This window comes from Cnephaeus nilssonii (assembly GCF_951640355.1).
Source record: "Cnephaeus nilssonii genome assembly, chromosome: 16".
In the NCBI taxonomy this organism is placed as follows: Eukaryota; Metazoa; Chordata; class Mammalia; order Chiroptera; family Vespertilionidae; genus Cnephaeus; species Cnephaeus nilssonii.
This window is the reverse complement of record NC_137087.1, coordinates 55604529-55630688: the sequence shown is the minus strand read 5'-3', so window position 1 is coordinate 55630688 and position 26160 is coordinate 55604529. Positions and strand designations below refer to the sequence as shown.

Sequence of the window (26160 nt, the reverse complement as noted above, 5' to 3'; positions counted from 1 at the left end):
ATTTCTTCTTTAAGATTGCTTTAGCTTTTCTTGGCCCTTGAATTTCCATATAAATTTTAGAATCAGTTTTTTTACTCCACAGGGGGAGAAAAAGCTTGCTAGAATTTGTTTGAGATGGCATTTAATCAATAGATCGATTTTGGGATAATCAACATTGTTACAATATAAATTTCTTTCAATCCATGAACATAGTATATCTTTCTATTTACTTAGGTCTCCTTTAATTTTTTTCAATAAAGTATTGTGGGTTTCAGAGTAGAGGTCTTGTATACCTTTTATTAGATTCATTCCTGGGTATATGGTCTGTTTTTTTAAATTACCACAAAGATAAACAAATAGATCAAAGGAGAAATGTTTTATATCTTAACTAGGGGCCCAGTGCACGAAATTCGTGCACTGGGGGAGGGGGGGTCCCTCAGCCCAACATGCCCCCTCTCACATACTGGGAGCCCTCAGGGGATATCCTATTGATGGCTTAGGCCCGATCCCCACGGGAAGCGGGCCTAAGCCACAGTCTGGCCTCCCTTTGTGGGAGGCAACCGGGCTGGTCAGGGGAAGGCACCAGCCCCATCACCCCACTGCTGCAGCCACTGCTAGTCACCACAGCCACCAAGGTATTTTCATCAACACGGATTCCAGTCCCTTCACCAAGAAAAAATGACAACTTTCTTTAGGCATTTTCAAGATGGGTCTTTCATAGGATATGCATTTCTTTCTTTCTTTTTTTTTTATCCTCGTCTAAGGATATGTTTCTATTGACTTTTAGAGAATGTGGAAGAGAAAGGGAAAGACAGAGAGAAACATCTAAGTGAGAGGAACACTTTGATTGGTTGCCTCCTGCATGAGCCCTGATCTGGGCCCCAGCCAGGGAGGAGCCTGCAACCTAGGTACATGCCCTTGATCAGAATCAACCCAGACCCTGCTATGGGTAGGCCGAGGCTCTATCCACTGAGTCAAACCGGCTAGGGCAGGATATGACATTTCTTAGCCCTCCAGCAGCGGACCTTTGTTTTTTCCTCCAGAAGTGTGGTGGAAAAACCCTAGATCACCTTTTTGGATTCTTATTACCCAAGTTACTAAGAATATTACCAGTGGCATACAGGAAGCTTAGCCAATGTGCAGTCAGAAAAGGTGTTTCCTCTATAGTTCACACCAATCACCGTCTGTGCCCTGCCCAGGCCTAAAGCCTCTGGCCAAAGCTTTAGGCCTGGGAAGGGGATCTCCAGATCCCTGTGATTGCAGACACCACCCATTGGGCAGGGGACCCCAGCTCCCTGCAATCCACCACAGGAGCAGACGCCCTCGCAGGAGCAGACCCCCAGTTGTCTGCGATCCGTCACAGGCTCCCCGCTGGTGCCCAAGGCCGGAAAAGCCTCCGGCAGGATGGTTTCCTGGTGGGCGTGGCTTATGGGTGTAGTGAAGGTATGGTCAATTTGCATATTGCTCTATTATTAGGTAGGATATGAATGTTTACACAATTGTGTACAATTGTCAAAACTAATTTAAATCTACTCTTAATTCACTTCATTCATTTCACCTATGTTTGTTTTGCCACCACAAACAAATATAAAAAAGAAAATTATGTAAAAGATATGGTAGATCATTCAAAAGAGGAGAAATCTACTACTAATAAAAATGTAAATGATCATAAAGTACAATAATTTGTGTCAAATTAGCAAAATTTTTCTCTTTTGATTATTATTAGTATAATAACCATAAGGACACAAGAAAGCATGAACTTTTACTACTAGTAGTGGAAATATAAATTGGTATAACTGTACTAGAGGACAAGTTGGCAAAAGACCTAAAAATGTGCATACAAGTCACTTCCAGAAATTTCTTTTAAAGAATCTATCATGAATATAGCATTGATTTAGCCATAAGTGTATTTACTGCAAAATTGTCTATGATAACAAAATTATGAAATCTACTTAGTAATAATGAAATCTACTTAGATAAAATAAACTATAATATGTAACAATGAAATAATCAACCACTAGAACTTATGACATAGAAAAGTTACGATATAGAAAAATATTCTCAATGTAATATTCAGCAAAAGAAAATTATGTCTAAACATTGGTCACTCAAGAAGTTTCTAATTTACATTTTTAAATTTATACATTGAAATACATATTGAGAAAAAAAGATTAAAAGTATATGTAACTAAATGTCAGCAGTGACCACTCCTGTGTATTGAGATCGTGGCAGATATTTTCATTCCTTCTTCTTGTGCCTTCACTTTTTCAAAATGTTGAACAATGTGCACAGGTGACTCCAGTACTAATAAAAAATAGCATTTGAAGAAATTGCAAGAGGAGAATAGTACTTACCACCATATTCTAATGCATCTGAAAATGAAATTTCAGTGGATAAAGATATTTTCTTGGCAAGAACGAAATTGACCAAAGAAAAATTATACATTTATATACATTAAAAAAGTGCACCAATGTTGTATTGAAATTGTGGGTGATTTCTTTTCCTTCTGAACATCCATCTTTAGCTTCCAAGCTTTCTCCACTAAATATGTATTAATTTTATAATTAGGAAAGCAAAAAGGAAACAGCCATAGTTTTCTGTGCTATTGGACCATTGAACACAGAACCAGAAACAAACAGAATCTCCCTCTCTCCCCAAACACAAGCTCGGCCCCAGGGCCTCCACTCCCTACCAGCCGCCCTTACATTGCATTCTCTCACATACACTCCACAGCACCCGCTGAGGGGGGCATGACTCTTCCGATTTTTATAGGTGAGGACACTGGCCCAGACAGGATAGACCCTCGCTCAGAGAGGCCCAGGTCTTATCAAGGGGAGAAGGGATGCGGACCCAGGCCCGCCCACTTTCAGAGCCCAAGCCCTTCCTACTACATGAATACTTTTTATTATCATATCACAACCAAGACCACCAAAACGTTGTTACAAACCCTTACGCCCCATGCAGCAGGGCCTCCTTCTGGATAAATACAATCTGTTCGGAATGTGCCCGCATTAGTAAAATGTTACTGAAATCAAAGCATTTTACCCCACTTTGTTCATTGCTGTTATGGTACTCGCGATTTTTGTGGGATTTGTTTTTCATTCCCTTCTGTAAGCCTGCCAATGCTTTAAAGCGACATTTCAATTGAAGGGAGAACAACGGTTTTCCTAGAAAAAGCTCAGCAATGTGTTTCATCCTCCTTTCATATGGTTTTGGGAAATTCTCTCCTCCTGTCCCCCCTGTCCCCTGTCCCCAACTCCCATCAAGTGCTGACTTAATACTCTAGCTACCATCTAAACACCCCTAATTGTTCAAAAGAAATTAAATTGGTGGTTACTAAGTTTTGAAGCGTTGCTTGCGTCCCCACCAGCTCCACCTGAGACGGCACAAATCATTCCGGTACAGAGGCAGCCAAAGGCCAGCTCTGCAGTCTGGGATCAAGCCCGGGACCCTGTTGCCTTGGAGGATGAGGATGGATTGCAGGGAGAGGCGTTCTAGGAACGGAGAGGCCAGGCCAGAGCTCTGAGATCAAAACAAACTTCTTACCTCGTCTAGTCACTCCCCAGACACGGTGGTTTCCATGGGCACCAGACACTGCTGGCCCTTGAGCCGCTTACCATCCAGGCATGGCTTAGGAGGGGGTAGATTTTAGGAAGTGAATTTCATTCTGCTTCCGTCCATTGATCCTGGAAAAGTGTCATTTCAAATGGTGCTCCCTGGAACTCTAGGGACGCCTCAGAGGTGCCCAGGAGGCTGTGAAAGGGAGAGGAGGGAGCATTGAGGACTCTTCTCCCCCCACCCCACCTCACTCCACCCCGCCCCACCCCTCACTTCAACCACAGTGGCTCTGCTGGCTCTGTTTCATGTACTTGGGTTCCCTGTAAGTTTAATTTTGGATCAAAGTGGCTTTTTAAAAGTTCGAAAAGATCCCCTGCTTTACTCATTGATGGTGGGATGGCAGGCGAGGGCTCACTGCTCATCAGAACATTGGAAGAGTCAAAGCATTTTCAATCTACAAGTGCCCAGGACCACCCTCCTTGGTCCAGACTCCTCTTCTTAATAACGGAAGAAATTGCCGAGCAGAGCAAGGGAAAGCGCGAGCTCAGGGTCACGGCCATGTCTCAGCAAGTGCCACCGCAACACCTGGGAAGTGTCACGGTAGCTACTCCATCCCACAAAACTCGGCCACGGCATTCCAGTAAGCAAATCACATTTCCAAAATGCATTGATTTAGTTCAGTCCTGTTTCTGTTCAAAACACAGAAAGAAGTAGGGATAGCAACCTGACAGCTAATATTATTATTGAACTAGAGGCCTGGTGCATGAAATTCATGTACAGAGGGGGTGGGGTCCCCTCAGCCCAGCCTGCACCCTCTCCAATCTGGGACCCCTCGAGGGATTTCCAACTGCCCAGGGATCAGGCCTAAACCAGCAGTCGGACATCCCTCTCACAATCCTAGACCGCTGGCTCCTAATCGCTCACCTGCCTGCCTGCCTGGTCACCCCTAACTACCCACACCCACCCCACCCCTGCTGGCCTGATTACCCCTCATTGCCTCCGCATGCTGGCCTGATCACCCCTAACAGCGCCCCCCACCCCCCGCTGGCCTGGTCGCCCCCAAATGCCCCCCTCGCCAGCCTAGTTGCCCCCCACTTTTCCCCCTGCCAGCCTAATCGCCCCTAACTGCCCCCCGCCGTCAGCCTGGTCACCTTTTACTGCCCCCCCCACCAGCCTAGTTGCCCCCAACTTCCCCCCTCCTGCTGGCCTGGTCGCCCCACACAGCCTGCTGTTCAGTCATTTGGTCATCCCTCACTAACCCCCCTGCCAGCCTGGTCACCCCATGCAGCCTGCTTGTTCAGTCATTTGGTCGTCCCTCACTAACCCCCCTGCCGGCCTGGTCACCCATGCAGCCTGCTTGTTCAGTCATTTGGTCATACCTCACTAACCCCCCTGCCGGCCTGGTCACCCCACACAGCCTGCTTGTTCAGTCGTTTGGTCGTACCTCTCTAACCCCCCTGCCGGCCTGGTCACCCCACACAGCCTGCTTGTTCAGTCGTTTGGTCATCCCTCACTAACCCCCCTGCCATCTTGGTTGTAGGCAGCCATCTTATGAGGGTTAATTTGCATATTACCTCTTTATTATATAGGATGTTGAAATTAATGCAAGGTCAAAAGAGAAACCCACTATGATCCACAGTTCTTCTGGATGAGGAGACATCGATCCTTTTTAAGGGAGATTATTTCTGGTGGATTATACCAATAAATCCAGAGACTAACTTTCCCATTGACACCGACTCATTCAGTCAGTTCACATTTACTGTGTGAGCTCACCCACCGGCCCCCTCCACTGACATCGCACATGAAATCGTTTGTTTTGTAAATTGAGAAACTAAACCTCTTAGTTTTGCTTTTGTCATTCTTCGGGGTCACATCGATTATCCCAAGCTTTGCATTCTGTGCGACGTGTGCCTGCAAGTAAGAAGTGCAAACTCCACAGAGAGAAGCCAAGAGCCGAGGGAAGGAGAATGGACATGTCTGTGCTTCGGGGCACAGAGTATCCCATGTGCCATCTCATGAGGATGCATGACCCTGTGGCTTCCTACTCTCCCTCACATGCGTGCTCAGTGAGATCCACACCACAGCCCTTTAAAGCGGCTCCTGGCCTCACAAATACAGACAAGCCAAGAGCTACCGGGGCTCAGAGCTTGCCCTGTTACAGGGTCTTTGGTTAAATAAACACGTCAGCCACCTGCGGAGCGAGGCACTCCACGTCCCCGAGTAATACAGACCAAGCCCCAACCTTCGGTGGCCTCAGTCTGGTGAACAGAGACAGTTAACGTTCAACAGACAAAAACCAACCAAAAACAAACCAGAAAATCACAGACTGTGTCATAAGCTGGGAAGAGAACAAGCCGAGAGAAGCTACGGGAGGCAATTAGGAGTGAGAGGAGCCGGCGTGGTGCTTCCGGTGGGTGATCAGGAAGGCCTCTTGGAGGAGGTGACAATTCAGCTGAACCCGGAGGATGAGAAGCAGCCAGTGAGCCAAGGGCTGGGTGGACCCAGCAGGGGCTGGATTCACACCAGGCAGTTGCAGAGACCTCGGACCACCTCCTGTCCGGCCGCTCTGAGAGCCCTACAACGTTGGCATCCTCTGCCATCCCCCCCCCGCCCCCCCCCCCCCACACACACACACACATTGGGGCTCAGAGAGGTTAAGCGATTTGATCAACACCACACAGCCAATAGCAGTGGAGCAAATGTTAATCCAAGAACATCGGGTCCAAACTTCCACTCTTAGCATTGACCTCGTTTGATTTATCAGCTACCACCACTGGCAACTCCATTTACACCAGGTCAGTGAGTTACCTAGTTAGTTGTCTATTTACACACTTTTATTCATACTCAGCCTCATTCCAAAGAGGGCTCGAAGCACCTGATTCTCTGTATTTGCTCGGACTGGTGACACAGAGATCCCACGAGGGTATCTTCTCCGGTGCAGGCTCCGACTTTTTAAGAAACTCTCACAGACAAGACGTCCAAGGAGATGCTTAGAAACCCTCTCACCTCTGTTGGCTATTCGCCAGGGTGCCGTCGTTCGGTCGGCAAAGGTTCTACAGACACCTGGAAGCTCAGGCCTCCCTTTACCAGGCCAAACACCAAGCGAACCGACCAAAACCCTCCCGTGTGGTCTGGTGAGGAGCAAAGGCCTCCTGAGAGTCTAGTGGGGGCCGTGAGCTCTGCCCTCCCCCGCCTCCCCTGCCATCATTCTGTGCACGGATGTCATCACGGCAGGGCAGCGTCCCTCACCCCGCCCAGCCCTGACTTGCGCTGCGCAGCCCAGAGAGCGGGCCAGGGTGGCAGCAAAGGCTCTTTCTAACCCCCTGGCTCACTTCCCAGCCCACGGGTTGATGAAACCCATTGCAATGACCTCCCTGAAATGCAGGAAAATGGGTCACTCCCTGACTGCCAAGTCTGCCAGAAATAGGTACGTTACATCATGGCCACACAGGACCTGACTCTCCCTCAGCCAGGTGTGCAACTGGGGGGAGTTTTCGAAGTAGCTTGCCAGCTGACAAAGAGGCTGCCTTTCAGGGAGCCCCGATTAGCCCGGAATAACAGCCAGCGCGTGTGCCGGGCGCTGGGCCTATTCTCAGCGCTTCACTCACATGAACTCAGTCCTTCTCCCAGCAGCTCGGCCGGCGGGAGGCGGGTGCTAAGGACCCCCCGGTTTGCAGGTAAGGAAGCCAAGGCCCAGAGAGGGGGCACCACCTGTCTGCGGTCCCAGCCAGAAGGGAGCAGGGCCTGCATTTAAGCTCCTCGCTGCTCACTCTGCTGGGTCTCGTGCAATGAAACAGCTTTGCAAAGGCCTAAGAGTTCATGATGTTACTCAATCAGACCCTCCTACCCAGCTGCCATTGCAGACACACAAGGAAAGATGGAAATGGCAGAGATGACCTTGCGGGCGGTTTTCAGATTCCAGTTTCACTTTGGTCACATGCAAGAGCCATGCCCTACAAAAATCCTATCTAATAATAGAGTAATATGCAAATTAACCATCACTCCGCGACAAAATGGCGGCCCCCATAGCCACAAGATGGCGGCACCCAGTCCCCTCAGCCCCGCTGCTGGAGTGTCCGGCCTATCCACAGGAGCAGCGAGGCTGGATCCACCGGAGGGGGCAGATCCAGCCTCCCCGCTCCACCGCTGCTGCAGTGTCTGGGCCTGTCAGCCCTGCCGGGGTTGGGGGGGACCAAGCAGCGAGGCTGGATCCGCCCCCAGACATGGCAGACAGAGCCCGGATAGCAGGGCTTGGGGGCTTCCTCAGTGCGGCGGCAGAGGGGAAGACACAGGCCCAGCAAACAGAGCCCAGACAGCAGGGCTTGGAGGCTTCATTCGCAGGGTGATGGTGGGGGAAGGCCCAGGCCTGGCAGACAGAGCCCAGACAGCAGGGCTTGGGGGCTTCCTTAGTGCTGCAGTGGCGGGGAAGTCCCCAGACATGGCAGACAGAGCCCAGACAGCAGGGCTTGGGGGCTTCCTTAGCAAGGTGGCGGCAGGAACACCCCCAGGCCTGGCAGACAGAGCACACTGCAGGGCATTGGGGCTTCCTTTGCATGGCGCATGGCGGAGGCAGGCAGAGAGCGGAGAGCAGGGCATGGGGGCTTCATCTCCATGGCTGCAGCGAAACCTCCAGGCCCCGCAGAGAGCAGAGAACCATGGGGAGTGGGCCTAAGCCATCAGTAGGACATCCCCTGAGAGCTCCTGGATTGTAGAGAGTGCAGGTTGGGCTGAGGGACCCCCGTGCACTAATTTCGTGCACCGGGCCTCTAGTAAAAAATAAAAGTGTGTGTGGGGGGAGTGGGGGGGAGGCAGGGGAGAGGGGCTGGATATGGTAGCAGAGATCAGAGATGTTAAAAGTCTTCCATTTGGGGGCCTGAATTAGCCTCTTCCTGTGACGTGTCAACCCCCTAGTTCTGATTGCCCGGTCATGTGCAGGACAGCTGGCCTCAGCTCCCCAAACCTCAGGTGACTTTGAGCCAGGTCTACCAGAAGACTGCCCAGGAGACGGCGCTGCACCCTGGGCATTGCCAGGGCCTCTGCCCCCTGGGCTCCCAACCGCCCAACTCTCGAAGGAAACGCCTCCTCCAGGCAGCCCCTTCTATTTGGGGTGGTGATGTGTACGTTCAGTGAGGAGCTCTGGGCAGAGAGGCAGTTTGAAGAAATCACATTTCCCGGGCAGAAAGTAATCATCCCTGTAGTGACAGCGTTTTGTCTGTCTTTAGTTCTGAGAGAGATTATGGGGGAGATTACGGCTCCTTCCTCACCCTCCATCCCTGCCCCAGGCAAGCTCACCGTCTCCAGCAGTGGGAGAAGCACGCCACACAGGTTCCCAGGGACACGCGCGTGGACGTCAGCTTCGAGTCCTGGTGAAAAGCCGTGGACTCCTGGGGGCCCATCTCCCCGGGGACCTGAGGGGCAATCTGCTCAGCGCTGCCTGGTGGAGATGGAACGTGAGGGCATCTTAAATTTTCTAATAACCATAGTTTAAAAAAAAAAAGTAAGTGAAAAGGAACAGGTGAAATGAATTTAATACATTGCCTAACTTAATATAACCAAAATGTTATCCCCTCGACATGGAATCAATGAGATTGAGATGTTTACATCCTTTTGGATATACTAAGTTTTGGTGCATTTCACACTCATAGTACGTCTGAATTTCGACTCAGCCACATTTCAAAGGCTCAGCAGCCGCATGTGGCCCGGGGCCACCCTACACGACCACAGAGGTCTAGGTCATTGCTCCGTCTGGATTATCCAGAACCTTCTTCAGCATCCCCCTCCCGCCCCCCAGGGATCAGCCAGCTCCCTGTTACTCAAGCGAGGTCACTGGCTTATCAGTGTCACCTGGGGCTCCTGGAAATGCAGACTCTCAGGCCCCACCCAGGACCTATTCAAATCAGAATCTGAATTTTAACATCCCTCCCCCGCCCCCGCCCAGGTGATTCATTTGAACAAAAAAACTCTGAGAAGCCTGATGCCTCCTCTTAAATCCTTCCAGTGGCAGGGGACTCACTACCCATCCCCAAGGAGGCTCATGCCTTCTTCAACGGGTTCTAATGGTTGGAAAAGCATTTACCCATCGTCCTTCACTGAGCCCCCAGGAGCCGGGCACCGTGCTAAGTGTATCGTATAAATGTCCACTGAAGCCCAGCACTGCCCTATGGCTCAGTTTGGCTCCTTTTATTTTTTTATTTTTATTTTTTTCATAGCAAATGGAGGCCACTCACTCCTCCAGGGCCTCTGGTACCTCCTGCCGGCTGCCCCACCTCCACCGGGCCCCGAGGCCACTGGACCCCCGGAGGCCTTCCCGCCTTCCTAGTAAAGGGAGGTGTGTCGGCCCTCAGCACGTCCTTTCCCCATCAAGGATTGGGACCCGTTTAGAAACTGGCGTCTAAGCAAATAGGCAGGAAGTGATACAAGGCATCTGATGTCATTCGACCGCTCCCACGTCCCTGGTTTCCAATTAGATACATTACGTGGCTGGAGCAATTATGTAGGTAGACATAATGAGAGACCCCAATTACACAAGTTCACGGAGAGGTACCCCCATAGGGAGGACACTGAACCTGCCACGAAATGCCACGAGGTAGCATGATGGCAGTGTGATCCGATGGGAGAACAGGCAAGAGAGAAGCGCGCTGTGCAGGGGGGTTACCCCCTAACCGTCCCGTGTCTGCCCCCAGAAAACTGCAAGAACGTTGTTTTCCATCTGTCTTTCCACCAAGGGCCTGGCCTTGCCGGCCCCACGGGAGAGGGCCGAGCATCGATATGGAACTCAATCTGTTGTCCCAGGAACGAACCATAGTCTCCATTCCAAAGGAAAGTCATTTGTCCTGAGTAATAATGGCAATCGTTGGGAGAGACGCTGCACTCTTTGGTAGAGAAGTTGATGCTTTTAAAGGACTATCCTATTCTTCAACTTCCCAGGAAGCCAGGAATCACTGTGTGTTTGAGGGGGTGGGGCATGGAAGTGAGAGAGGGGGAGGTATGGAAGGAGGCGAATTAGAATCCATGGGAACCAAGTGGCACCTGCCCGAGGCCCTAACGTCAAATCTACACGAATAAAATACCTCTGCGTCCGTTGGCTTCCACATCACATGAAATGCCTGCATTGATTTTCTCCACGTTTAGAACGTGTGTTGGGGTGGCCAGACGTAAGGTAGTGACTACGTGGAACACACAACATTCACCTGGGGGAGGTTTCAAGGGATCCCAGAAGAATTCACAGCCATCCGCCTGAGTCACCAGACACCTTTTTTATATCAGTTGATAAATATCAGACACATCAAGAAGCCCCAAATTGAGAAAACAAATCTAAAATCCTAACAGCAGACCATCTGACTGGCAGCCGTGACTTAGGATCTAGATCCTTCTGACCTGGGCATTTCCACGTGGCTGCAGGCGCTGGTGGATTGAAAGACGGTTCATGATCGGCCAACGCGCCACAGCTGGGTGTGAAATGACCCCACACACCCGCGCCGATGCCTCGGAAGCCCCACTCCACGGTCACCGGCGCTCCTTTCCTCCCTCCAACACTCGGCGTCCACGCTGGGTGTCCTCCTGCAGACCAGGCCACGGCCTCCAGCGTGAGGCTCCAGGTGGCAGGAAACTGCACTGGTTTCTATGCAACAGACCCTTTGGGACAGACCCAATCGCGGTCACCATTGCATCCTCAGGGCCCGGGCAATGCTCAGCTCGCCGCGGGCACTCGGTATAAATTTGCCAACTGCCCGTCCTCGGAGACCTCAGTCTCATGTTCTCACCTCTTCCTTTGGCGCGGGAGGGATCACGGCAGGTGACACTCACCGGCGGCTCCTTTTGTCCCAAACACCAACACTAACCGCTCTCCTGGCATCGGCCCCTGAACACCCACCCAGCAAGGTGACATCGGGACCCTCGTTTCTCTCTTCCACAAAAGGAAGCCACGGTGCCAACGATTCAGTCACACGTCCAGTGCCCCTGCCAGCAGGTGGCAGGACCAGGATGCGACCCCTGGTCGCCGGCCTCCTTGCTGGAGCCACTTCCCCCTGATGCTTCATTCTCATATTCACTGTGGGCACCAGAGGCTCAGGGTAGCCCACAGTGCTCCTCGAGGGGAAGGAGGGGCAGGTCGTTCCGCACAGGAGCTGCCACTGTGGAGACGCCCCTGCCGCAGCTCCATCGGAGAGCTTACGGGTCCGCTCCGTCCGCAGTTTGAAAGTCATTTGGGAACCTGGGCCCCGGGCCAGGCGCTGTGGATAGAAGGATGAACAGCCTGTGGTTCCTGCTCTCCAGGACTCGCAGGCTGGTCTGGGGCGCAGATGAGGAGACGGACGATGTCAATACAACATGGCACTGACACAGACTTCTGCCCAGCCGGTGTGGTTCAGTGGTTGAGCAGCGACCTATGAACCAGGAGATCACGGTTTGATTCCTGATCGGGGCATATGCCCAGGTTGTGGGCTCGATCCCCAGTGTGGGGCGTGGAGGAGGCAGCCAATCAATGATTCTCATCATTGATGTTTCTATCTCTCTCTCCCCCTCTCCCTTCCTCTCTCTGCAATTAATAAATATATATGTATATATACATTTTAAAAACAGAAACAGGCTTCTACCAAACACCGCCAAGCTGGCATCGCCTCGCTAGGCCCTGAACAGGGTGTGGAGAAGGTGCAGACCCTGCCCTCGTCTGCCCCCAAACAGCTCAGAAGCTGGGCAGTCCACACTGGAGCCCGGATGCAGGGTCGACACCAAATGTGTGAGAGGCGTGCAGAGGGGGTGAGATCATTGCGAGCTGAGGTCATTGCCACTCTCCGGGAGATGAAAGCGGAATCGGTCCTGGCAGATGCCCCGCGTGTCCCCGTCATCCTTAAGCATTTCTCTGGAGACGGTTCTGTAGGAGAATTGGATGGCAGCGCTTGCCGTGGCCACATCTGTACAGCAGTCCTCGCCGAGGGCTCCCGTGACTGCCTGGGAGCCTCCACGGTTCCCCTTCGGTTAGAGAAACCTCAGGAGAACATCATCTGAGCCAAGGGTGTACAAGGCTGAGCCCGGGTCAGTGGCTGGGGGATTGCTGAGGGTCTGTGAGGTCGAATAAGCTCCTTGAACTTGGCTCTGACTGTGATGAACACATATGAGCGGCTTGAGCACTGCAAAGGGTAACATCTAGTGGAAATAGCCAGATCTTCCTCCCGAGGGCCACACGGACACGCCCACTTTTCAGAGCCCGGACCAAGGCTCTGGGGTGTTCTCCCAGCCTCCACTGAACCGATTTTCCAAAGTGCTCTGTAATTCACGCCTCCCCAAAGAGATCCTCTCCGTGTCGCGGGGAAGAGAAAAATAAAAGCGTTCCTGCGACTGGTTTACACCGTGGGCAGCGCAGACTCCTTGTTAGCCGATGCGGGTAACGATAGAGCCCGTATTCCACAGGACAGCCTGTCAAAAGGCCGGTCAAGCAGGCTCATCACTTTTCAAATGCAGAAGTCGAGTGGCCATGGCGTTTGCAGGAGGCGTTGCTATGAATAGAACAGTTTGGGGGGTTTTCCTGTGGAATTTCTGAACGAGAATAGCTCGTTTAGTCTCTGTGGCACCTGGTACAGCGTCCCTTTAGCACAATCTGTTTCTGTGCAATGCATGGGTTTATTCATTCATTCACCAAGTCCTTACTGAGCACCTGCTAAATGCAAGACACTCACTCATATAGAAGCTGAGAAAACTGACAAAGTCCCTGCCCTCAGGGAGCATGTATTCTTGTGGAGGAGACAGACATATGAAATAATAAGATACACCTGTTACATCCTAGTATAGTCCAATTTGTGAAAGATTCTGTGAAAACAAAAACAACAAAAAAACCAGAAACAAGCAGAGACTAATTTTAGGGAAAGGTATGTTTTGGGTTCAGGCCCCAAAAGGATCTTGCTACAAAGGGAATCTTGATGCTTCATTTAAAAAGGAGCCACTTCCAAAGGGCAGAGAAAGGTATATCAGGCATGAGGCATAGCTTGTGCAAATGTCCTGGGGCAGGAGGGAGCACAGCATCACTGGAGAAGCTGAGAGAGAACCAGTGGGGCTGCAGTGTGATGAGTGACAGGGAAAGGGCTGAAGGCCAAGTGCTCCATGCTCCGAAGGTGTCCTGCCTTCACCAACCAGTCTTCTCTCTGGCTTCACTTAGCAACTCATTACAACAGACCAGTGCCTGACTCCTCCCCCTCCCCCACCTAGCACCCCAGGAGCGCTGTCCTGAGGCTTAAAATAAACCGGACACACTCTGGCCCCCCTCTGCTCTGTTCCAGCAGCTTCTGCAGCGACGAAGAAGCAGGCTCCATAAAACAGAGTGTGAGTGATGTTCCCCCAGCACACACGTTCTTCCCACCCCACCACGCCAGCCCTGGGTGGCGCACTCCGTATGCTGCCACGGTCGCTGATAATAATTGTTGCATTAATTGGTGCTGTCCGGACCAGACAGAACGTAAAAGATCCCACTGTGTCCAATAATTAATGTTTTTCCCTCACTGCCACGCCATTAATAAGGGGCTCTTCCAAGAACCGAGTAATTGGCTGGCTGGGCGTCATTAGGGTATTTATAGATAAGCTTTGGTCTGCAGACGGAGAGGAAAGCTGATTATGTTTATTTAGACTCTATTATCTATCGCTAATGTGTTATCGTGCGTCCCGATCGTCCCCGTTCTCTGGGTCCTAATGATACAGGCACCGTCGCAGTGTGGTCTCGGTGACCTGCCACACAGCTCTCCCTGTTTGCAGGGGAGACGGAAGTCGAGATTGGGGATGGGGGGGGGGGGGGGTGGGGGAGGCTCGCTCTCACTCATCCACCCCAGCCCTTCCCTTGTGGCGGAGAAATTTGGAGCGAGGCTCTCAGAAATACCAGAAAGACAGCTTCTCCTAATTAAACCTCAGAGGAGTGCAAGTTTCTTAGGTGCGTGATCATCTGAAGGGTTTTTGAAAATGTAAATCTGGGTGGGAGAACAGCGCTCTGAAAAACAGAGGGAGGGAGAGGCAGCTGGGGTTGGAGCCGAGGTAGCAGGCGATGACTTCCCGGCGGCTGATAAGCCCTGGTGGACACGCACAGCGCCCGGGCCCTGGGGGGTGGGCATAGGGCGCTGGGCTGCTTGTGCTCCTAGAAGCCTTCGGTCCGTGTCTCCTGTGCTGAAATTTTTGTGAGATTTCTCAGATGTTTGAAAAAGGCATGCAAATTGTCCCCTCAACCAGGAGTTCGACCAGCAGGCAGGCCGGCCAACCACCCATGTCCCCTCCCCCTGGCCAGGTTGGCCAGACCCCACCCATGCATGAATTCATGCACCGGGCCTCTAATACACACACACACACACACACTGAGTGGCCAGATTATTAAGCGTTCAGAGATCATAATAATCTGGCCACTCAGCGTACACAACAAAATGGCTGTGCCTAATGCCACGTTATTGTACAGTTGAAAATTATTAAAACAATAAATGTTGTTATATTATCAGGGGAGTAAATAGAACAATGCAAGTTATAAGCAGAATTTAAAGTCTAAAAAAATCTAAGGTTTTACCTTTATAACTGTAATACATATCATATTAATTTTAGAAACAAACAAAAAAAACCCCAACAACTTCTAAATGGCCTTGTCTGCACACAAAACTATCCTCAAGTTAACTTCGGAAAACCCTTAAATTGCCAACAACAATTCAAGACAATTATCTTGTCAACTGAATGAGCTGGATTTGATGAAACTGTAGAGAGAACTCAACCTTATTTATTTTTACCCATTCTTACTAACCTTGCCCTATGGACAATATTTTTATTCCCTCCTGGCTGTCACCTCATAGCTTTTTCTGTGACTCTGATAAAATAAAGAACCCAGGCCATCCACTAATAAAAAGTACAGCTCAATGTGTATGTGCATCTACGCTCTACACCCATGTGATGTGCTCTATGCACACACACACACCCCATTCACATGTCTCACTGCCCTGGAGGGTAAGCAAAATGTGGGGTTAAGAGCCTGGAACCTGGGGTCAAGTTCAGGCTTTGCCCACGTCACACAGCACGTAAGGGGTAAGAACACGCGTAACCTCGTTGGGCCGCAGTTTGCACACCTGTGAGACGAGGCTGCGGTGAACACGCACTTGGCCGGGCCGGTCCTGGAGAGACGTGAGATGACGTCTGCGGAGGCACCTGGCTCCTGCAGAAAGGAAGCCCCTTGACGATCCATCTCTCCCCCGCTGACCTTGCACCTGGGAAAGTGCCTGTCACTCACGGTCCTCTGCCCCGTCCCCTTCTCCGTGGAGAGCATAGTGGGGATCCCTGACCTGCCTCTGGCTTTGAAATAAGCTCCCCGAACGTGGGCCTGTGCACGAATGTGTGATGTAACTTTGCAAATTAAATGTGTAACGCTTTTAGGAAAACGGGGCCCTTTCCGCCCTGCTCCCCCCACCACGGGGACCAGGTGACTTGCGGGCACATCTGCTACAGGTGCTGGGGAAGAGGCTCGGAGATATTCTTAGGTCACAGCCTGGGGTCTGCAGGTGGCAAAGCTGGCCCCTGGGACACAGCAGTGCCTGCAGTATCGGTCGGGTGACAAGAGGGAGACAGGAGGGCCTCTGAGCAGGGCTGGGCCTGGGCAGGTGACCAAGATTAGCGGGCAGATCAGCAAGCAGAGAAGCCACAGAGAACTAGGACTGATGTCGGGGGCAAGGAACGGAGGCAGGCACCCCCAACCCAGACACATACCTACACCCTTATTGATCAGGTATTACAGATATTCCCTGGCCCCCGCAAGCAACTGAACCCCGCCGGGCCTCAGCGATCTCCTTGGTAAGGGAGGAGTCCAGACCTGCTTAGCTCACGGGCTGAGGCGGTCCTGGCTGGTAGCACTTTAATTTACAGAGTGCCTGCTGGGCACCAGCATCGTGCCAGGTGCTGGGGGAGAGGGACGGAGGATCAAAGAGAAAAAAGAGGAGATGAAATCATCCCTCTTGCCTGAAAGAGCCATCATTCTTCTTCAAGTCTTGCCATGACGCCTCATTTTTCTCAGCAGAAAATCCTGACTGTGTGTCGGGTCCTACAAAACATTGGGACCCAGCCCCGCGCTTCTATCAGGCACTGTGTGTAATGCTCCTGTGTTGCTCTTAAAACAAAATTCAGAGGTAATAGAATTCATCTACACACAAGATGTTTGAATCAGTAGAATGCCTTAACTTTCATATAAAGGGGGAAAGAGCCCGGCCAGTGTGGCTCAGTGGCTGAGCACCGACCTATGAACCAGAAGGTCACGGTTCGATTCCCCGTCAAGGCACATGCCCAGGTTGTGGGCTCAATCCCCAGTAGGTGGCATGCAGGAAGCAGCCAATCAATGATTCTCTCTCATTATTAATGTTTCTATCTCCCTCTCCCGCTCCCTCCCTCTTTGAAATCAATAAAAAATATATTTTTTAAAAAGAAAGAAAGCGAAGTAATTTGTAATAAAACCATTTGCATTTCACTATGTATATTCTCTGACACGACCTCGCTAATCAACACAAAGACTTGCGTTTGTGCACGAAACCAGGGTGAAGGCCACAGCTACAAACACAGACTGAAGACAACAACAGGGGTGTTGTTTTGGAGACTCAAACACCATGAGTGATGTTGCCATGGGTGACATGATTTTTCCCAACACGGTGAACACTGCTTGGCAGTATTCCTGACAGAGCACCGTGCAATCTTCCCTTAATCTACAGTAGTTCCATTCCCAGACGATTCCATGGATAATGGAGGCTGTGCTAAAACTACCTTCTGGCCCAGTTGCTGTGGCTCAGTAGTTGAGCACCGACCTATGAACCAGGAGGTCACAGTTCACTTCCTGATCAGGGCACATGCCCAGGTTGCTGGCTTGATCCCCAGTGGGGGCATGTGGGAGGCAGCCAGCCAATGATTCTCATCATTGATGTTTCTATCTCTATCTCCCTCTCCCTTCCTCTCTGAAATAATTTTTTAAAAATGATATTAAAAAATACAAATACCTTCTGTTTATATAAATAATAGAGTTATGTCCAGGCTCAGATCATTAGAAATTGCCTTTTCATGTACATGAGTATCTATTAGGACACCCCAAATTCATGCAGGACCCAGGAGCGCCCCTCTTTGTATAGGACTGTTTCATGCACTGCTCGAAGTCTTGGATCCTTGGCGCCTACTCACTGAATTTATGTCCTTCCACTACCCCCATAAAAATCCCAAGAAAGCTCTTGGGAGCAATATGGTCCCCCTGGGGAACCTCTGATCTAGCCCCTGCCTACCTCTCCAACACTGGTCTTGTCCTACTCTCCCCTCATTCACTGCGTTCCTGGCCACACAGCTTTTCTCCATCCTTCCGACACATCAAAGGGCCTTTGCACATGCTGTTCCTTCCACCAGGGTTGCTCTTCCCCAGCTGGCCACACGGCAGCCTTTCCATCCTTTGTGTCTCAGCTCCCATAACATTTCCATGAGAGCAGCTTTCCCTGGCACCTGATCTACAGTGGCACACACAGGCCCACCCCGCCAGTCTCAACCATGTCACCTTTCTCACCCCCCAGGGCACACGTCGCCCCTGTAACGATCCTTCTCCAGGTTGCCTTCCCCACCAGACTGGCATCAGCAAAGTTTCCTCTTAAGAGCCGCAGAGCAACTACTTTAGGTTTTGTTGGCCATATGGTCTCTGTCACAACAACTCAACTCTGTATTACAGCTCAGAAGCAGCCATAAACAGTAGGGAAACAAATGGGCGTGGCTGTGTTCCAATAAAGCTTTATTTACAAAAGCAGTAAATAACATCCAGGGGGTTGGATTGGGCCCATTGGCAGCTCCATGCCTGTCTCTTTTACTCCTGGATTCCTCGGATCTAGCACAGTGTGGGGCCTATGAGGAGAACCGAACAGTGTGTGTTGAAGCTATGAGTTTGTTCCGCTGGAATGAGGAACAACAGAAAACATGAGAAACACCCACCTATTCTTAGCACCTACAGAAGCATTTGCATGTTGGTTGCCCAACCAGCACTGCAAGAATCCTGAAAAGGGAGGGCAGGGGAATTCAAGGAGGGCTTCCTGGAGGAAGTGGCCCTGACTAGCAGCTGAAGGAAGAATGGAATTTGGGCCATGGTAATCAGGGCACTCACCTGTTCCATCATTAATTCACTCAGTTGGGGGACTTTCTCCATCATTCATTCACTCAGTTGGGGGACTTCTGCTGAGTGTCGAATCAGGCGCTGACAACACAAAGATGAACAAGCAGAGCTCCCAGGGAAGGGGGAGCCTTTGTTCCTGCTGTCAGGATAGTTTTGGATTCCAAGGCCTCTGTGGCCCAGTCACACTTCTGCGTGGAACACATGGAGAGAGGGGGCCACAGCCCAGAAGCTACAAAGGGTCACGAAGGACAAAAATCCCCAAAGGATCGCTCTTAGTGGAGTGACTACGAGCCAGGCTTTGGGATCAGAGAACCCCTCGTTCATTCCTTTGTTGGCCCATTCAATCAATCCGTTACTTTTGGGGTCAGGCACAGGGCTGAGCTCCAGGGAAACAGGTGAACAAGCCAAGGAAAGTTTGTGCCTGCACCTAACCTCGCAGTGAGGGGACCACCATAAACAAGGCAACTACCGAGCAGACAAGGCTCCAAACTGGGCTAATGTAACAGGAGCAGAGGGGCAGTGGGAGGCAGACAAATCAAGGAAGGCCTCTCGGAGGAGGTGGCATCTGAGCTGGCCACCACAAGGGCAGGGGAAGCAGAAGTCGAGAGACGCAACAGCCAACGTCCAGGGCCAGAAACAACAAGGCCGTGGAAGACCAGGAGGGAAGAGGCTCGTGAGGCTCCCTGCCTCCACCGGAGGTTTTAGGGTGGAGAGCAGCCCTCAGGATGCCTGGAAATGAGGACAAGACAATGTCACTCCCCTCCCGTGAGAGGGGGACAAGGAGACAAAACACGGGTCCTAACAGCGGGAGAACCAAAACAGAGAACAAAGAGTGGGGGGTCAAAAATGAGCCCCAAGACCCTCTTTTTCTAACATAAACCCGTGGCCTTCACGCAATGCCGATGTGAAACCGAGGGAGCTGTCCGTCAACAGCCTGAGCTCTGAGGCCTCCCCAGAGACCACGCCTCGGGGCGGTGTCATTCAGGTGCCACCTAGAGGACCCCGGTGCTGAGATGCTGAGGGTCACAGATGATCCTTCATTAGCTGACAGGCGAACGCTCTTCCCCATCTGCATCTGTCTTGAGATAATGCCTCGGAAGAGAGACGAACCCACTCGATCAACCGCACGGGCTTCTCGCCCCATCAGCGAGTGGGCGACGCTTTCAAGCCCTTCAGAAAAGAGTCACCCACACCAGCAATCTGGGGGCGCGCGTTCGGGGACTGCTGGCGACATGTGAACGCGCGGATCGCGCAGCGACAAGCGGGGAAGGCACAAAACTCTCCCTCGCCACCTTTTTAATGAGTAAAATCCTCTGGCTGCTGCCGGGGCCCTCGGAGACCAGCGATTAATGAGTGCTCAGAATAGACCGTGCCTGTTTTAGACGTGTACGGTGGCCTGGGAGAGACACTTCAATTTCCATTTTACATCTGCTGCCACGTTCAAGTGTCTCCTTCAGGGCAGGAAAACACTTGGCAGATTCTGTCTGGAAAGAGACGCGTTCAAAGAGAGCGCTCCCTCCCCGCAGCCGCGTCCTATATGTGAGCACTTTTCAATTTTCAGAGTATATATTTAGATTCTGTATATGAAAACCTGCGAGGTGCCGGGAGGCGGCACACAGCCCGGCCTGCCTCTTGGGGCTGCGAGAAGAGGGGCTGGGCGGTTCGTCCTCGAATGCAATGGCTTCATTCATCGAGATCAGGATGGTGCCGGGGACAGGGACAGCCTGTGCTTGGTCCTATTGGCAGACCCTGGGCCCAGCCAGCAGACCATGTGAGTCCTACCTGGATGAGCAGCGCCATGTCCCTGGAGACTCCACACTCAGTGTGTGAGTTGAGATGCGAGAAGGAGGGCTGGATTGAGAGCCTGAGCCAGCTGGGGCCCAGGAAGGAGGTGTGACCGGCCTGAGTCCACCTGGGGACAGGTGATGGGGACAGGTGATGGGGACAGGTGATGGGGACAGGTGATGGGGCTGGAGTCAGGAGGCAACTCTGCAGGTCTTTCCAAGATCAGAGGAGGGTCTTGAGTGGAGCAGAAAGGAGGAGGAGGTGGAGATAAGGACTCTAGAAATCAGCGAGTCAGCATATGCTTGGAGGTCTCATTGGTGCCCCGTTGGCACAAGGAGCCCTGGTCCACAACAGGGAGTGAGGGTGAAGACCGGGACCGCGCCAAGGGGCCTCGTGGTCTGACGCAAAGTGCGACCTCCATCCTGCTCTTGAACTGAACTTAACCAGCTGACCTAGTCAGCCCAGGCTGCCATAAAAACACCGCAGACTGAGGGGACTAAACAGCAGACATTTGTTTCTCTCCGTCTGGAGGCTGGAGGCCCAAGGTCAAGGTGCCAGCAGGTTGGTGTCTAGTGAGAGCTCCTCCTGGCTTCTCTCTGTGCCCTCGCACGGCAGGAGAGCGAGCTCTGCCATTCGTCTCCTTACGAGGGCACCGATCCCAGCATGGGGGCTCCACCCTCATGACCTCACCCAAAACCTAATCACCTCCCACCTCCAAATACCATCACGCGGGGGTGAGGGCTGCAGCTCTGAATTTAGGGGGACACACACATTGAGTCTATAGCACCAGCTGTATGACTTGGACACGTTGACTCGCCTCTTTGAGCTGCCACTTTTCATCTATAAGATGGATCACAGGCCCTCTGCCTGCCTGCCTATTGTGAGGACAGTGGGACCTGCCATGTCCAGTGCCTGGGGCATGGGTGGTGCTGGCTCAGTGGTATCTGGGTGTGTTTTTACAGCCCAATAGTCATCCGAATCCTCCAGAACAGGACACGGATCCGATCCTCCAATCAACCTCGGAAGACCCACAGGGAAGTTTTTCATGAACAGAAGAAACCGACAGAAATAGAACTTATTTTGAAAGGGGGACCACGTGGGATGAGAGTTGCTGACAGAGGGATTTACTGTTGATTTCATCATGGTTGCCATCCTCAGAACAAACAGCCCCAGAAAGCACAGTGGTGCCTACCCCAGGCCAGGGGCACCCCAGGGCCAGTCCGCCTGCTCTGCTTGCACCTGCAGGCATTCGCCCCAGCCTCCTCACCAGTCACCCCTCTTTACCCCCGTATTCCCATCACAGCAGGGGCGGATGCAGGGAGCGCCTCGTTTCTGCAGGCAATGAGGCTAGCTCGGAGGACCGGGCGAGGAGGGCTTTGAGAGAGGAGTTCGCCTCACTTCACACAAACCTGGTGCAAGAATTCAGATGTGCCAAAACAAATTCCAAAGTATTGCTGAGTCCGAGTATCATCTAGAAACACAGCCTTGCTCATCTGAGGCTTGCTCACATGCATCCCCCACATAGATGATGGTAAAGAAATTATGTTGAGCGCTTGGCTACGGCGCTTGAGGCCCTACCCCCACATTGAACTGAACATACATCGTTAATTCAATCCTCTCCCTAAGAAACCCATCAGGTAAACCTCCCATCCTCACTTTTTCAACAGGGAAGAGCGATAGTAGAGTTATATATGTTGTTTAAATGAAGACCACACAAGCGATAATGGTTGAGCCAGAATTATAATCTAGATCTAATCTAGGTTGTCACCACCACACCATAATCCTGAAGCCTGAGACAGGCTACGAGAGAGAGTGGGGGGGGGGGGGGGGGTGCCAGGCAACAGAACAGAACTTTGTCCGAGAAACAACCGCCACTGGCTGGCTGGGTGGCCTGGGAGCGGCCACAGAACCTCCCTCGGCGTGTGTTTCCTGTGTGTCCAAGGTGGGCATTGGGTAGATCAGAACCCCATTCTGCAGAATGGTACCCGTTGGTAGATCTCCAAGCTGCCAGGATGACCCTGCCTGGCCCCATATTTAAGATACTAGAGACCCAGTGCATGAAAATTCATGCACTGGAGTAGGGGGGGGGGAACCTCAGCCCGGCCTGCCCCCTCTCACAGTCCAGGAGCCCTCAGGGGTGAAGGCGACCCGGCGATCAGGGGAAAGCAACAACCCCATCACACCTCTGCTGCTGCCACTGCCGGCAGCACAAGCCTCTGCTGGCCCTGGTTACCTAAGCTTCGGGTGGCCCTGGGCGGCTGGGCAGCTGCCATCTGAGACTTGCCTGCACCTCGGGCTGTCCCTGGGCTGAGGGTGGGTCCGGCTGCACCATGCGCCTACCCACCCTCTGCTGGGCTGAAAGGACTGTGGGACTCCGGCGGGGCTGAGGGGACTGGGCACCGCCATCTTGTGGCTATGGGCGCCGCCATCTTTGTGATGGTGTGACGGTCAATTTGCATATTCCCTCTTTATTAGATAGGATACCAGGGTGACCAAGGGAAGAGCAGGTAGCCATGGAAACAATGCCCTGTTTGGGAACCTCTAGATGGATAGAAGGTTGGGGACCTTGACTTCACCTCTTCCCTTCCCTGCCCATCTCCGAACATCTTCAGAACCATATGGAGTGTCTCCATTGAGTTTTCAAATCCAGAGAGGTCTGCTTACACACCTGACTGTGTAACATTGGGCTATTTGGGGTACTTGGACTATTTGGGGCCTCTCTAAATGTCCATCCCAACGCCCGTTCCATTAAAGACTCCGCCCAGTAGTTCCTTTAGGAGATGAGGGTACTCTCCTTTGCACTAACGTTTACCTGCATCAGCCATGCAGTGTCAAATGAAGTAACTGCTCGGTGGCATCCTGGGAGACTTTTGCAACACGTAGATGGTGCTGCTATTAAAAAATTTAATGGGCCCACAATGGACACTCGAACCCTTTTGGATTCGCCGATGAATGTGACGCCCACGTGTTGCCAAAAGCATTTATTGTCTCGTAATTTGATTTGCTTTTCTCCGTGCTGCTCCCAGTGCCTGCAAGTAGGGGCAAAATGGCTGATGTCTGCAGATGCCACGGAGGCTAATAAAGCTTGCTGTGCTCCCAGCATGCTCTCTGCTGTCAGAAACCGGCAATTAACTTAATAGGGTTCTTGAAATGAGTCGATCCGGGAAATGTGGCATGTGTTGACACTCTCCCGCTGATCCAAGCAGCCTCCCACCATTGACTTGCCGGGTCTGTTTGCTGTTTGAATTATTTAGGAGCTTGTTATGTGAATTAAAAAGCAGCACTTTGCAGCATTAAGTCTAATATTTTATGATCTTCAATTGATTAGGTGGGCTTTCAGGATTACATGGAAAGGTTAAGATGAAACACGCCTCAGACAGGCCGCTCTCGCCAGTCCACTTTGCTTTGCAAAAACCTAGATGAACCCGTCCCTACCCCCCCACCCACCCCCACACACACACACACACACATCCCCCCGATTAAAGGCAGCCTCCCTTTTCCCTCCCAAGTGAGCCTTCTGGAACCTGCTTTCGGACCATCAAAGAGCTTAGCCTGAAGACACCAGGTGCCCTGAGTTCTCAGGACCAGGGAGGCTGGACCCTCATTCCTCTGCCCGTCTTTTGTCTCTTTCTTGGCACTAACATACCACCAATGGTGTGATGCCCAGAGGTACCACATCCCAAGCCTGGGCCCGCAAAGGGAAGCCCTGCTCTGGGTTCCCAGCCACGCACTTGGAGCTGCGTGGGCACCACTGCCACGCCTGCCCTTGGCCAAGGGTGCATGTAGCGCACGCCCCACGCAGCCCAAAGTTAACAGACCGCCAAGCCCCACAGGACCTCCCCTGCCGTGAATGCCAATTCATGCCTGCCGCCTGTCCGCTGCCACCACCTTCTCCCCTGGCCAATGACAACAGCTTTCCACTGGGCATTTCCCATAACTCCCGTTCCAGTCCATCCTGCACGGTGGCCAAAGGGATCTTTCTAAAATCCCACTCTTGCTAAAATCCGACACTGCCCTGCTCAAAAGCCCTCAATGGCTCCCCATTGCCTGTTAAGTATCTACTCATCAACCTGGTCCCCGCCTCTCTTTCTAGCCTCATCTTCCATTGCTCGCCTACAAACCAGCCACACGGAGCTACTTATTGTCCTCGAAAAACACCCTCTGTGTTCTCAACTCCCAAGCTTTGCTCATGGCATTCACTCAATCCATTATGTCTCCCTTCTCTTCCATCTAAAGCCCACCCGTCCTTGGTAATGAAAAGAGGAAGTAAGTATATAATATAGAGCTTCTGATGCCCCAAGCATTTTACAAGTTATTTCATCCTCATGATAATCCTATAAGCTATGTACCTTTACTATCTCCATTTTACACATGGCTAAGCTGAGGTTCAGAGAGGTTAGGTAACTTCCCCAAGGCCACTCAGCTGGCTGGGATTCCAATCCAGGTAGACAAGGTTCATGTCAATTCCTCTTCCTGGGGAAAGCTGGTCCTGCCCTTACCTGGCTGCCCTCTATCTCCTCTGAGGTTTGCAGCATCCCCGGGACCACAGCCCCGACTCATTCAGGCTGCAGGGGTAGCCACACGGCTCTCTTCTCTGCCAGCATGCCAACGCCTTGGAATATTCTGAGCCTCAGAGCAGGGCGTAGGGTCAGACTTTGCACATAGTAGGTGTTGAGCCAAGAAGGCTGTCAACCCAGTGGGCCCACCAAAAGCCAGGCCCCTGCACGAGGAATTAGCTGGTCCCTATTGCACCTTCTGAGGGGTGGGAGGGGGCCCTGCAAACACAAGGTCTAAAGGAAGAGACTTCGGTACGAATCCAGGCACCACCTCTTTTACCCATGAAACCTTGGGGAAAGGAGTTAGCTCACCTCGCTGACCCTTAGTTTTCTCATCTGTAAAATGGAAACAATAGTCATCTCCACTGAATAGGGAAATTATCAAAATTAAATGACATAATTAATTCATCCCAACACTTCGGAGACATGGTCTCTAACGCACACGGAGGGCTCAGGAAGAGTTAGCTGTTATTACCATTGAACTGACCCCCCAGTTGGCCTCTCCAAGCCATCTCATGTGGCTCTGGCCCCCTGGGCCGGACATCTCTACCCTTCCACTTCCTCACCTGGAACATGGGCTATCTAAAAACTACCTCGTAGCATTAGGAAGAAGAATTTAATAAAATAACAGAAGGGCCTGAAACAGAGCAGACTAGCTGTTCTATTAGTCTGATAGGCTAGCTACTAGCTGCAGTAACAAATAAGCCCAAAGCAGGTCAATAGGGAATAGTCAACAAAGAACAGGGTTCTGCTGGCAGGGGCTCCACACCTTCAACACCCTGAGCCAGGGGTCCTCAAACTTTTTAAACGGGGCCAGTTCACTGTCCCTCAGACCATTGGAGGGCCGGACTATAGTTTAAAAAAAACTATGAACAAATTCCTATGCACACTGCACATATCTTATTTTAAAGTAAAAAAACAAAACGGCAAAAACACCCGCCGTAGTTTGAGGACGCCTGCGAGCATTGACATTCAGTTGGCAAGTGGAGGAGAAAATGAGTAAAGATCTTACAAGAAATTTTAGGGGCCAGGCCAAGTAGCGTACATTACTCCTGCCACATTCCACTGGTCAGAACTCAGTCACATGGGGCCCATGACTGAAAAGAAGGTTGGGAAATGAAGTCTTCCCATGTACCCAGGAGAGAAAGAAAACTGGCT

General features: G+C 51.6%; 1 long non-coding RNA gene across 14 annotated transcripts in view; it reads right to left on the bottom strand.

The window, feature by feature from the left end:
* LOC307113046 overlaps nucleotides 1-26160 on the bottom strand; it is a 62894-nt gene that overhangs the window by 13462 nt on the left and 23272 nt on the right. For 7 of the 14 annotated variants that reach the window (XR_013814783.1, XR_013814789.1, XR_013814790.1 and 4 more), the window contains one exon: nucleotides 9883-20573. This is a non-coding gene — a long non-coding RNA (uncharacterized lncRNA). Of the gene's footprint in view, nucleotides 1-2953; nucleotides 3733-8829; nucleotides 9008-9882; nucleotides 20574-26160 lie in introns of those variants that run through there. The other 7 variants (XR_013814784.1, XR_013814785.1, XR_013814786.1 and 4 more) reach the window with 5 other exon arrangements.